This window comes from Oryx dammah, unplaced genomic scaffold, assembly GCF_014754425.2.
Source record: "Oryx dammah isolate SB20612 unplaced genomic scaffold, SCBI_Odam_1.1 HiC_scaffold_15, whole genome shotgun sequence".
Lineage (NCBI taxonomy): Eukaryota > Metazoa > Chordata > Mammalia > Artiodactyla > Bovidae > Oryx > Oryx dammah.
The window spans coordinates 40,731,731-40,744,551 of NW_024070199.1; the positions used below are offsets into that span (position 1 = coordinate 40,731,731).

The 12,821-nt window shown below is 49.5% G+C and overlaps 1 non-coding gene across 1 annotated transcript; it reads left to right on the forward strand.

Annotated features, from left to right (window-relative positions):
• Positions 1–10,836: 10,836 nt before the first annotated feature.
• TRNAC-ACA lies at positions 10,837–10,908 on the forward strand. The gene has a single exon. It is a non-coding gene; the product is annotated as a tRNA-Cys (tRNA).
• The last annotated feature ends 1,913 nt before the right edge of the window (positions 10,909–12,821 follow it).

Consider the following 12,821-nt stretch of genomic DNA (forward strand, 5'->3'; position numbering starts at 1 on the left):
CTCAGTTTTCTCTTAGACACCACAAGTTCAACCTGCCCCAAATGGATTTCCACCTTTAAAGTAGATAGATTTGTCGTTTGTCAGACACTCAAAGTCATGTCAGACTATTTGTGACTCCCATAGACTGCTCCATGCAGGCCTTCTGTGTCCTTCCCTGTGTCTCCTGGAGCTTGCTCAAACTCATATCCATTGAGTCGGTGATGCCATCCAACCATCTCATCCTCTGTCATCCCCTTCTCCTCCTGTCTTCAATCTTTCCCAGCACCATGGTCTTTTCCAATGAATTGGCTCTTCTCATCAGCCAAAGTACTGAGATTTGCTTCAGCATCAGTCCTTCCAGTGAATGTTCAGGATTGATTTCCTTTAGGATTGACTGGTTAGTTCTCTTTGCTGTCCAGAGGACTCTCAAGAGTCTTCTCCAGCAGTAAGATAGATAGATACATACATAGATACATAGATAGATAGATAGATACATAGAGATATTTAGTTTTCTTCATTTACTTATTTGGCTGTGCCAGGTCTTTAATTGCAGACGCAAGATGTTCCATCTTCACTGCAGCATGGGGAATCTAGTTCCCTGACCTGGGATCGAAGCTGGGCCCCTCGCAGTCAGAGGAAGGAATGTTAGCCACTGGACCACCAGGGAAGTCTTGGGTGTCCGCCTCCTGACTACCTGTTTGCACTGCCTGCTCCCTCTCCCCACCAGTCCCCAAAGTAAAAACTGGACTCCTTCTTCTGTTTCACTTCCAAGTCCAAGAGCCTCCTATTTCCGTCATTCTCTTCCCCCATGGCCACTGCCTCACTCCATGAATGAAACAGCCTCCCAGCAGGCCCCCCTGCCTCCTCTTTTGGCCCCCAGCATATTAAAAAGCAGAGACATTACTTTGCCAACAAAGTTCCGTCTAGTCAAGGCTATGGTTTTTCCAGTGGTCATGTATGGATGCGAGAGTTGGACTGTGAAGAAGGCTGAGTGCTGAAGAATTGATGCTTTTGAACTGTGGTGTTGGAGAAGACTCTGGAGAGTCCCTTGGACTGCAGAGATCCAACCAGTCCATCCTAAAGGAGATCAGTCCTGGTTGCTCATTGGAAGGACTGATGCTGAAGCTGAAACTCCAATACTTTGGCCACCTCACGTGAAGAGTTGACTTATTAGAAGAGACCCTGATGGTGGGAGGGATTGGGGGCAGGAGGAGAAGGGGATGACAGAGGATGAGATGGCTGGATGGCATCACCGACTTGATGGACATGAGTTTGAGTGAACTCCGGGAGTTGGTGATGGACAGGGAGGCCTGGCGTGCTGCGATTCATGGGGTTGCAGAGTCGGACACAACTGAGCGACTGAACTGAATCTTTCTCAAGTCCAATCTAATCAAGTCAGCCCTCTGCTTTTCCATATCCTTTGATAATCTCCTTCAAAACCGGCCTCCTGACATCCCGTCCCCCTTTGCCTTTCTCCTTTGGGGATCCATGTGGTCCTGTGGAGTTGATCCCACCCCAGTGTCATCCCTGGGTATCATGATTGGTTCAGGAGTGGACTAGAGACCTAAGCTGGCCCAAACAGCGTGTTACAAATATGGACGAAGGCCAAGAAGCTGAGTTAAGAGGGCACCAGAAAGAGATGGGGAAAAACTGGTTTCTCAGTGACTTCAACTTCACGTGAAGCCATGGAACCGCTGAACTTTTTAGTCACGTGAGCCAATACCTTCCCTTGATTGTCTGAGCCTGGTCAATTTCAGTTTTCCATCACTCGCAACCACAGCTTCTGAAATAACACATCTCTCCAGATCACCCTGCTTGGACTTACACGCCAACCATGCCCAGCCACCTGCAGTTCCCTTGGAGTCTGTAGATCGAGTCCTGATAGCAGGCTTGCTGCTTCTTTCCTTGTTGACTCCTTCTCATTTGCCTTGTAAAACGAAGCTCAATTTCACCCAGTCTAGGACATCTGCTCCTCCTCATCTCAGCACTGATCACACTCTAATGTGATCACAGACCTGTTTTCCTGTCCGTCCCCTCCTTGAGGCTGCGAGTCCTGAGAGGGCAGAGGGTCTGTCTTACTCACCTGTGGCCCTCTCACTCCACAGGTGCCTGCACTGCCTGGTCCCAGAAAACCACTCCTGTCAAATTTCCCCTGATTTTACCAACCTATTAGGAGCCCCTTGTAGGCAAAGATTTAAAATAACAGCAGAAAGTGCCAACTTTTGTGAGTACCTATTATTTCTATTTTCACAGCTATATTCCCCAGACCCTAGATTACAAGTACATAGTAGATTCTTAATAACTATTGTTGAATAAATTAGTGGATGAATAACAAACAAATGGAATGCTCATAGGTACGGACCACAGTGTGCAAAACGCTTGTCTAAACTGTCTCATTTTCCTCTACAGTAACCCTATGAGGAAGGTGTTCTAATTATCTTCATTTTACAGATAAGGAGCTGAGGCTTCAGAAGATCACACAGCTTGAAAGTGGCAGAACTGGGGCTGGTTTCAAGCCAACCGATGCCGCAGCCCTGTTTTTCATATCCCTGAGTCCACATCGTTCCAGTTAACATGCATTTGGCTGTGCCAGGGGGACCCGCCACTTAATAGTGCTTTGAGCAAAGTAGTGCGTCCACGAATGCTAAGTTGCTTCAGTCGTGTCAGATTCTTTGCGACCCTGTGGACTGCAGCCCACCAGGCTACTTTGTCCATGGGATTCTCCAGGGAAGAATACTGAAGTGGGTTGCCATGCCCTCCTCCAGGGGCTCTTCCGGGGGCTCTTCCAGGGGCTTTTCCGGGGGCTCTTCCAGACCCAGGGATCGGACCCATGTCTCTTATGTCTCCTGCCTTGGCAAGAGGGTTTGAACAAAGCAGATATTTTATTATTATTTCTCCTACGAAGTGTGGAGGTCAGTGTCACCACTGACAGTGCTCAGTGGTTGCCAAGGCCTCAGGAGTTTCTCATCCCTCAGCTTTGCCTCTTCCACACATCAGAGTATTTCCCCTTATGGTCACCAGTTGGCTGCACCTGCTCCAGGCATCTCACCCTCAGAGGATGCTTTCTAGAGGAGGGGAGGGACACACAGCAGGGGCTTTCTCCTTGGCATGTGTCTTTTATCAGGGAGAAAAGCCTTTTTCAGGAAATCCTCAGCAGCCCTGTGCCCCTTAAACCCATCCTGGGTAAAGGGGCATAGGAGTCCCATGCGTGGACCAGACCCGTCATGTTTGTGTATGATGTCTGTACCCATCATGGTACAGCTGCCATGAGATCCAGAGAGCTCCACCCATCACCTCAGCAGCCAGCAGTCAGGCTCTGTTAGCAAGAAAGAAGGAAGCATGGCTGTTGGGTGGACAGGCAACCTCGCCCCCTGCCGCTCTCCCTATACCCCAGACACAGCTGTCTCCGTGCCTTGGAGCATTCGGAACTGCAAAAGGAGGAGGGGGTTGTGGTTCTCTTCCCCAGCAGCAGACATGGATTATGGCCCTGAAGTCACAGCCTCCGGGTGCCCGCATTTCTGAGGATGAAAACCAGCAAAGAGGGCTGTAGTTTCTGGTGGAGAGCAGGCTCAGTGGACCCAGTGGTGAGTCAGCAGAGATGGATAACCTGAAACAGGCAGACAAGTTGATGGATTTTGAACTGTTTGCAGGTGAGATGTGTGCGATCACGCATTCAACAAGTGTCCATTGTCCATCGTCTCTTCTGACTCTCCCTTCTCCACGAAGTCTTAACTGGCCCAGGTTGTCTGGAGACTGCTGATGAGGACTCTGAGTCTATACCTGGCTGCACAGACAGGATCCCAGAAGGGATTAGTAATGTCTGCCATGGGCACAGGATGGGTGGCTGGGACGCAGAGAGAAGGAGAGAGTCCAGGAAACAATGAATTATGGAAAGACTGTGACCCTAGAAAGGGGGCCCTAGGGCTTTATAGGTTAAGTTGTTGTTCGGTCGCTAAGTCGTGTCCGACTCTTTGTGATCCCATGGACTGCAGCACAGAAGGCCTCCCTGTCTTTCACCATTTCCCAGAGTTTGCTCAAACTCATGTCCACTGAGCTGGTGAGGCTGTCCAGCCGTCTCATCCTCTGTTGTCCCCTTCTCCTGTTCTCAGGCTTTCCCAGCATCAGGGTCTTTTCCAATGACTCAGTTCTTTGCATCAGGTGGCCACAGTATCTTTATAGAAATAATCAAAATGAGGTCCGTTGCACCTGAAAATATGTGAGTTATTTTCAAATATCTTTTGATATTGATCTCTAACATAACTCCACCATGATAAGAAACAGTCTCTGTATGATTTCAATACCTTTAGACACTCAAATTTTTGCACCTCGTCTTACATCCCTGAATAGGTTCTAGTGTTTCCTATAGTCTATGGGAACTTGAATAGACTGTGTATCCTACTGTTGTGTGAAAATTGTATAAATCTTAATTATGTTAAATTGGTTCATAGCGATTTTCAGGTTTACTATATCCTTCTCTTGTTGTTCAGTTGCCCAGCTGCGACTGACTCTTTGTGACCCCATGGACTGCAGCATGCCAGGCCTCTCTGTCCCTCACCATCTTCCAGAGTTTGCCCAAGTTCATGTTCATTGCATCGGTGATGCCATCCAGCCATTTCATCCTCTGATGCCCTCTTCTCCCTCTGCCCTCAATTTTTCCCAGCATCAGGAACTTTTCCAATGAGTTGTCTGTTTATATCACATGACCAAAATCCTAGAGCTTCAGCTTCAGCATCAGTTCTTCCAGTGAATATTCAGGACTGATCTCCCTTAAGATTGACTGGTTTGTTCTCCTTGCTCTCCAAGGGACTTTCAGGAATCCTCCATAGCACCACAGTTTGAAGGCATCGGTTCTTTGGAATCCTGCCTTCTTTGCAGGTCGAGCTGTCACGACCGTATATGACCACTGGGAAGACAATATATCTTGACTATATCCTTCTACTACTCTGTATATTCATTCTGTTAATTTTTGAGAGCTTGATATTGAAACTTCAACTAAAAATCTTAATTTATCTACTTAAAAAATAATTGTAATATACAGTGGAACTATATGTAACCTTGTTCTGTATTTTCCAAGTCTCCTGTAAATGTGTTATCATATTTTCATAATTTAAAAAATTAACCATTTAGAAAAGATTTATTAAAGTAAATAAAATAATAAAACTATGGATAAAAATTAAAATGAGGTCAACAGGGTGGGCTCTAATTCAAGATGACTGGTGTCCTTGTTAAGAATGGGGAATTTGGAACAGATAGCCACATATAGGAACAGCACGTCATCACGAAGATGGCCATCTACAAGGGAGAGAGGCCTGGACATCTCCTTCTCACACCACAGTCCTCAGAAGGAACCAGCTAACTCTGGGACACCCCTGGTAGTCCAGTGCTTAAGGCTCCATGCTCTCAATGCGTGGGGATGGGGTACAATCCTTGATCAGGGAACTGGGTCCCACGTGCAGCAACTGCCTTAACACATGCCTTAACAAAGGCCCAGCACAGCCAAATAAATAAATAATCTCTTTTTTTATTTTAAAAAGAAGGAACGAACCCTGCCAACACCTTGATTTTGGACTTCTGGCCTCCAGAAATGTGAGACAATAAACTTCTGTTATTTCAACCACCCAGTCTGGGGTGCCTTATTACAGCAGCCCTGGAGAACTGCTGCACGGGGCAATGGCCTCTGGGCTCAGAGGTGTTGACAAAGACCTTGAAGAGGCTGTAGGCCTCCAAGTCAGGACATCTCACCCCCTTTCCACCTGTACACCCTTCTCTGGCCTTGGCCTCTTTGACTATCAAAACTTGATGACTGCCTGGCCCTCTCTCAGCCTTAAATCTAGCTACCAGTTGTTGCCTCCTGTTGACTTCTAATGCCAAGGGTGGGGCCTGTGGACCTCAAAGTTGAGAGTGACAAGCATGACATTTAACCTCCTTGTATTAGTCAGGCCACAATAGTGCTGTGTAACAAGTGACCCAAAGCTTCTGGGAATCAGAACCTCAGGAGTGACTGACTGCACGGGGTGGCTTTGACTCTGGGTCTCCCATGGGGTAGCTACCAAGAGGTTGGCTGGACTTCAGTCTTCTGAAGTCTTGACTAGTGTGGGACAATCCTGAAGAGTCAAGGTGGCCCACTCACTTGCCCAGCAGCTGAGAGTTGGCTGTTGGTGAGAAGCGTCAGCTCCTCACCTCCATGTTACTGCTTGAGCATCCCGACAGCATGGTCGTTGGCCTCCCCAGAGGGAGCTATGCGAGAGACCAAGGCAGAAGCTTGGTCTTGAGTTTCATCACCTGGTCTTGGGAATGACACAGTGTCACTTCCGAAGTTCAGTGTTGGAGAGGCCTATGTAAGGGTATGAATACAAGAAAGTAATGACCACCAGGGGCTTCCCTGGTGGCTCTCAAATTAAGAATCTGCCTGGAATGCAGGAGACCTGGGTTCAATCCTTGGGTTGGGAAGATCCCCTGGAGAATAGAATGGATACCCACTCCAGCATTCTTGCCTGGAAAATCCCATGGACAGAGGAGCCTAGAGGGCGACAGCAGTGGATGGGACTGCAAAGAGTTGGACACAACAGAGCTATTAACACTGCTGCTACTAATGATCACCGGGGCCATCAGAGTGCCTGGCAGGATAAGCGATCTGGTACTAGAAAGGATTCTGGGGGCAAAGGGTTGTGAAGGAAGAGTCTTACAGATTGAATTTGGGAAAGATGGAGCCTTGAGAGTACATTTGTGTCCCACATACCACAAACTGGATGGCTTAAAACAGTAGCAATTGATTTTGGCCAGGGACTTCCCTGGTGGTGCAGTGGTTAGGAGTCTGCCTGCCAATGCAGGAGACACAAATTTGATCCCTGGTCCAGGAAGATTCCACATGCTGCAGAGTAATTAAGCCCGTGAGCCACAACTACTGAGGCCCATGCTCAGCAACAAGAGAAGGCCCAGCACCCCAGCTGGAGAGTGGGCCCTGCTCATCGCAACTAGGGAAAGCCAGGACACAGCCGCAAAGACGCAACGCTGCTGCTGCTGCTGCTGCTGCTAAGTCACTTCAGTTATGTCCAACTCTGTGCGGCCCCATAGATGGAAGCCCACCAAGCTCCCCCATCCCTGAGATTCTCCAGGCAAGAACACTGGAGTGGGTTGCTATTTCCTTCTCCAAAGCATGAAAGTGAAAATTCAAAGTGAAGTCGCTCAGTCACACAACGCAGCCATAAGTAAATAAATAAGAGATAAACTTAACACTTGAAAAAGGTTTTTGGCCAAAAGTCCAAAATCAGGGTGTTGGCTCGGTTGGTTCCTACTAGAGGCTCTGAGAGGGAATCCATTCCATACCTCTCTTCCAGCTTCTGATGACTCCTGGAAACCCCTGGTGTCTTTGGCTTGCAGCTGCTTCCCACCACTCTCTGCTTCTGTCTTCGTATAGGCATCTTCCCTCTGTATGTACGCCTCAACTCTTCTTCTCTTTTCTGTTGCAAGGACACTAGTCCTTGGATTTAGAGCCAACCCTAAATCCAGGATGATCTCATCCTGAGATCTTTAACTACATTACATCTGAAAATATCCTATTTCCAAATAGGGTCACAGTCACAGGTACTAGGAGTGGACTTGGATGCATCTTTTTGGGGACTTTATTCGATGCACTTTGCTTCCCAGGTGGTCCAGTGGTAAAGAATCCGCCTGACAATGCAGAAGATACAGGAGATGCAGATTCCATCCCTGGGTCAGGGAAGATCCCTTGGAGTAGGAAATGGCAGCTTACTCCAGTACTATTGTCTGGAGAATCCCAGGGACAGAGGAGCGGGCGGGCTACAGTCCTTGGGGTCGCAGAGTCAGACACGACTGAGTGCCTGAGCACACACATTCAACCCACTAAAGGAGGCCTCTCCACAGAGGGGCTGATTGATGCCATGAGTTAGTAGCTCCATCTGCTTTGGCTCACGTGTCACCTCTAGGGAGCCTGCTATCTCTCCTTTGTGCCCCACGGCGCCTGTGCCTGCCACCAGCACTGCACCATTATTCCTTCAATGAACATTTACTGAGCACCTGCTCTCTATCAGGCACTGAGCTGGGTCCCAGAGGTTCACAAGTTCAGGTTGCCAAATTTAGCATGCGAAAACCTGGAACACACTGAAATCTGAACTTCAGATGCAGAGTGAGTTTAAGTTTGCTCCCATATTACATTTGGCAACGCTGACAGCAGCAGAGGAGAGAAGCCCAGCCTTCAAACTGCAGGAAGTTACCATCGTATAGAGGAGACGGCAGGGTGCAATGGGGAAGAACAAGGCATCAGGAGACCCAGGGAGTGTGCCGGGCCGGCGGCAGTGAGGGCAGCAAGAGAAGCCTTCCCATCTCCAAGCTGGGGCCTGGGCTGAGGAAAAAAGAGGGTTTCCCCAAGTGGAGAAGGGGACCCTGGCCGAACATGGAGACGGCCATCTCCAAGGGCTTTCACTGGCCCACCAGCTGTTCATTTTTGTTTTTAAAGGGTGATGAGTGGTGGCACAGATGCCAAAGAAGAGTGTATCAAGGAGAGGGGGTGAAGGATACACCAGATGTTGCCTGGACGTCCAGAAAGATAAGGACTGAGACGTGTCGCTTGGAGATAGCAGGGCTGCTGGAAAACGTCCCCTGGGAGAGGCTTCTGTGGGGTGGCGGGAGCAGAAATCAGGCTGTGACAGGGGGAGAGTGAGCAGTGTAAGGAGAGGAGACGTAGAGACAGGGAAGGCCACTTTCTGCGGAGGTTTTTGGGTGGAGGGAGGCAGAGAGCAGGGTTGAGGAGGGCTGGAGGAGGGACGGGTGACTGAAGGGAAGGACCCTGATGGGAGGAGGCTCAGCTCTCAGGTGGCAGGGAGGCGGGGGGTGGAGCACCTTCAGATTCTTTTCTGGTCTTTTTTTGTTTTTGGAAATGAGGGATTCTCCTTGACAAGGTAAATAGATGGGGGAAAAAAACGGAAACAGTGACAGAGTTTATTTTGTTGGGCTCCAAAATCACTGTGGATGAAGAATGCAGCCATGAAATTAAAAGACACTTGCTCCTTGGAAGAAAAGCTATGACAAACCTCGACAGCATTATTAAAAGCATAGACATCACTTTGCCAACAAAGGTCCATACAGTCAAACCTATGGTTTTCCCAGGAGTCATGTAGGGATGGGAAATCTGGACCATAAAGAAGCTGAGTGCCGAAGAACTGATGCTTTCAAACTGTGGTATTGGAGAAGACTTTTGAGAGTCCCTTGGACAGCAGGGAGATCCAACCAGCCAATCCTAAAGGAAATACACCCTGAATATTGGAAGGACTGATGCTGAAGCTGAAGCTCCAGTAGTTTGGCCACTGATTCGAAGAGCTGACTCATTGGGAAAGACCTTGATGCTGGAAAAGATTGAGGGCAAGGGGAGAAGGGGGTGACAGAGGATGAGATGGTTGGATGAAATCACCGTCTCAATGGGCATGAGTTTGAGTAAACTCTGAGAGTTAGTGAAGGACAGGGAAGCCTGGCGTGCTGCAGTCCACGGAGTCGCAAAGAGCTGGATTTGACTTAGTGACTGAACAACAACTCTTCGACCAGCTGATCACCAGGTGCAAGGTCTGCCCATCCATCTCCCACTGGGCTGTTGGGGCTGTGACGGCTGCCCCCTGGGCAGGGCTGTCTTCCAAGGCTGTTCCCCAGCATAGAAAACTACAATCTAGGGCAGCCCCCAAGCCTCCACTAAGCACCTGAGTGAATGAATAGCTGGGGGCAGTCGAGGGCTGTGAACTGAGGAGGGCAAGTGGCTGTCTTGGGAGGAAGGGGAGTCCAGGAAGGAGGTGGGAGGGGTGCAGGGCCTGGGAGACAGTATGTCCATCCTGAAGGTCAGAGGAGGGTGGAGGAGGTGGCCCAGGTTCCCTGGTGAGAGCTGGAGGGTGTGACTACCGAGGCAGCTTAGACAACAGCCTGGTCCCTAGGGGCAGAGGTTTGGCAGTGAAGGGCAGGAGGTTGGGAGAGACAGACTTCTGTGGCGATGCCTCTCTTGCCCCAGGCCATGCCAGATGCCTTGCAACCTCACATCTTGTTTAATCTCATTAATCCTCACCAGTAGCCCTGGAAGATGATGTTGATGATGAAGATGACTGCTGTTGGTGGTCTCACTTTATAAATAAGGAAACTGGAGTCACTGTACCTGTCAACTACCAACTGGCACTTACCAAGAGCATTGCCAATGACCGAAGGACAACGGCATTTGCCATCTGCCTCTACAGAGATTCCCTGTAGCTCAAATGGTGAGGAATCTGCTTGTGATGCAGGAGACCAGGGTTTGATCCCTGGGTTGGGAAGTTCCTCTGGAGAAGGGAATGGCAATCCACTCCACTATTCTTGCCTGGAGAATTCCATGGACAGAGAAGGCTGGCGGGCTACAGTCCGTTCGGTTGCAAAGAGGCAGACTCGTACTGAGCAACTAACACACGCCTCCACAGAGATTGAACGCTGTGCTGGTATAGCCGTTGACCTTCAACAACCCCCGGGGGAGTTCAGGGTGGAGTGAGGCACTGTGTGCTCCAGGGAATCTGGTGGGACAGGTCTTTAGACAGTTGGATGTTTTTAGGAACAGATTTTATTATCTCAATCCTTGCAGTCTCCTCATATTTAGAGAAGCACTAAATCCTTTCATGGTGACATCAGATCCTCATGAATAACAAAAAACCTTTTGAAAATGAGTGCTTCATGGTATTGATTCCCCCTTCACCAAAATCTTGTATATTGACCTTCCCCCACTGCCACTATGGAGCAGCCTCTCAGAGCTATCTAAGATGCTGCCTCCAGGGCTGCAGTCCTCATTTTGACCCAAATAAAACTTCATTCACAACTCTCAACTTGTACAACTTTACTTCCCTGGTGGCTCAGATGGTAAAGCATCTGCCTACAATGCAGGAGACCCAGGTTCGATCCCTGGGTTGGAAAGATCCTCTGGAGAAGGCAATGGCAACCCACTCCAGTACTCTTGTCTGGAAAATCCCATGGATGGAGGAGCGGGGTACGCTACAGTCCATGGGGTCGCAAAGAGTCAGACATGACTGAGCGACTTCACTTTCTTTTCTTTCTTTCTTTCTTTCTAAAGTCACAAAAGATGGAAGTAGCAGAGAGGATGTTTAAACCCAGGCCAGTCTGATTCCAAAGCAAGCTCTGCCCACCACCCAGGGAGACCAAGGAAGCTCTGAGCAGGAGAGAGCCAAAATTGGTGCAGCCCCCAGGGAGAAGGATACTGCTATGGGGCAGGAATAGGGCACCGGGCCTTCTCAGGCCTCCTGAGGGCCTAGGTGATATCACCTCCCCAAGGGACTACTGGGCCCACCTCCCAGGCCTGGTCTGGTGTCCAGCAATCTTCAGCAGCCTGGAGCGGATGGACCCAAGAGTGAGGACTGGCCAAAGAGACAGGGCACAGGGTATCCTGGTGGCGGGGATCCCTGACCGTGAAGTTCAATGTGGGTGAGGATACAGAGAAGCCAAAATAGGCTGGGGGGTTGCACTCTGCCCTTCCTCCCTCTGTGGACCCCCTTGCCCCACCCCTGCATGCGTCCTTGGCAGGCAAATACTCTTTCCTCCCCCGGAAACCTCCCTACCTCCTCCTCCTTCACGGGCAAGTTCAGAAGCCCCCTCGATCTACCTTGACCACCCTTCCTCCCACCCTTAGTTCCCTCTCTGGTCCCTAGAATGCTAGAAACCAGATTTTCTGACCCAGGAATGGGATGCAGGCCTAAGATTTGTTCATTCTAGTTTACTGACATTCCCTCTATGGTCTCACCCAGTCTCATCCAGCTTTAAATACCATTCATACCTGACGTGCTGAAATTGATATCTCCAGGCTGGACCTCTCCCCTGAGTTCCAGCCTCTGATTATTCCAGCCTCTGTGAATGTCTAAAAAGACATCTCAAACCTGACGTGGCCAAAACTGAAGTCCTGGTCTTCCCCTTCCCCACCCACCTTCCTCCTTTCAAAGTTGTCTGCATCTCAGTCGAAGGCACTCCATTTTTCCAGGAGCACAAGCTAAAAACCTTGAAGATGTCTTGGCTCTTCTCTTTCCTCCACACCCCATATCCAGTCCATCGGGAAGTCCTTGGATCTTCCTTTAACATGCGTCTATGTCCTGAGCCCTTCTCCCACCTCCACTGCCACTCAGCTGGGGCAAGCACCATCACTCTTGTATGGATTACAGCAGTGGCCTCTGCACTGCCCTGCCGTTGACCTGGCCCCTACACTCTTCTCAACCCAGCAGCCAGGCGGTCCTATGAGCACATAACCCAGGCCTTCTACTCCTTCCAGACTATCTAATAGCTCACTCTAATTCCAGCCAAAGTGTTTTAAAATCTACAAGCCTGGGCTTCCCTAGTAGCTAAGTAGTCAAGAATCTATCTGCCTGCCAATGCAGGAGACACAGGTTTGATCCCTGATCTGGGAAGCTCCCACATGCTTCAGGGAACTAAACCCATGCAGGACAACTACCAAGCCTATGCCCTAGAGCCAGGGAACCGCAACCACTGAAGCCTGCGTGCCTAGAGCCCATGCTCTGCAACAAGAGAAGCCACAGCCGTGAGAAGCCCGTGCACTACAACTGGAGAGTAGCCCCCGCTTGCCGCAACTAGAGGAAAGCCTGAAAACCGAAAAGACTCAGGACAGCCCAAAATAAATAAATAAATAAAATTATCTTTAAAAAAACCTCTACAAGCCCTAAAGAATCCTCCTCTAACTTGTCTGATTTTCACTTCCCACCCTTCTCCTGCTGGCCCACTTTGCTCCAGCCCGCTGTGCGGCTTGTAGTTAGCTCCTCAAACATTCCAATCGTGCTCCTGCTGGGGAGTTTTGGACTACCTGCACC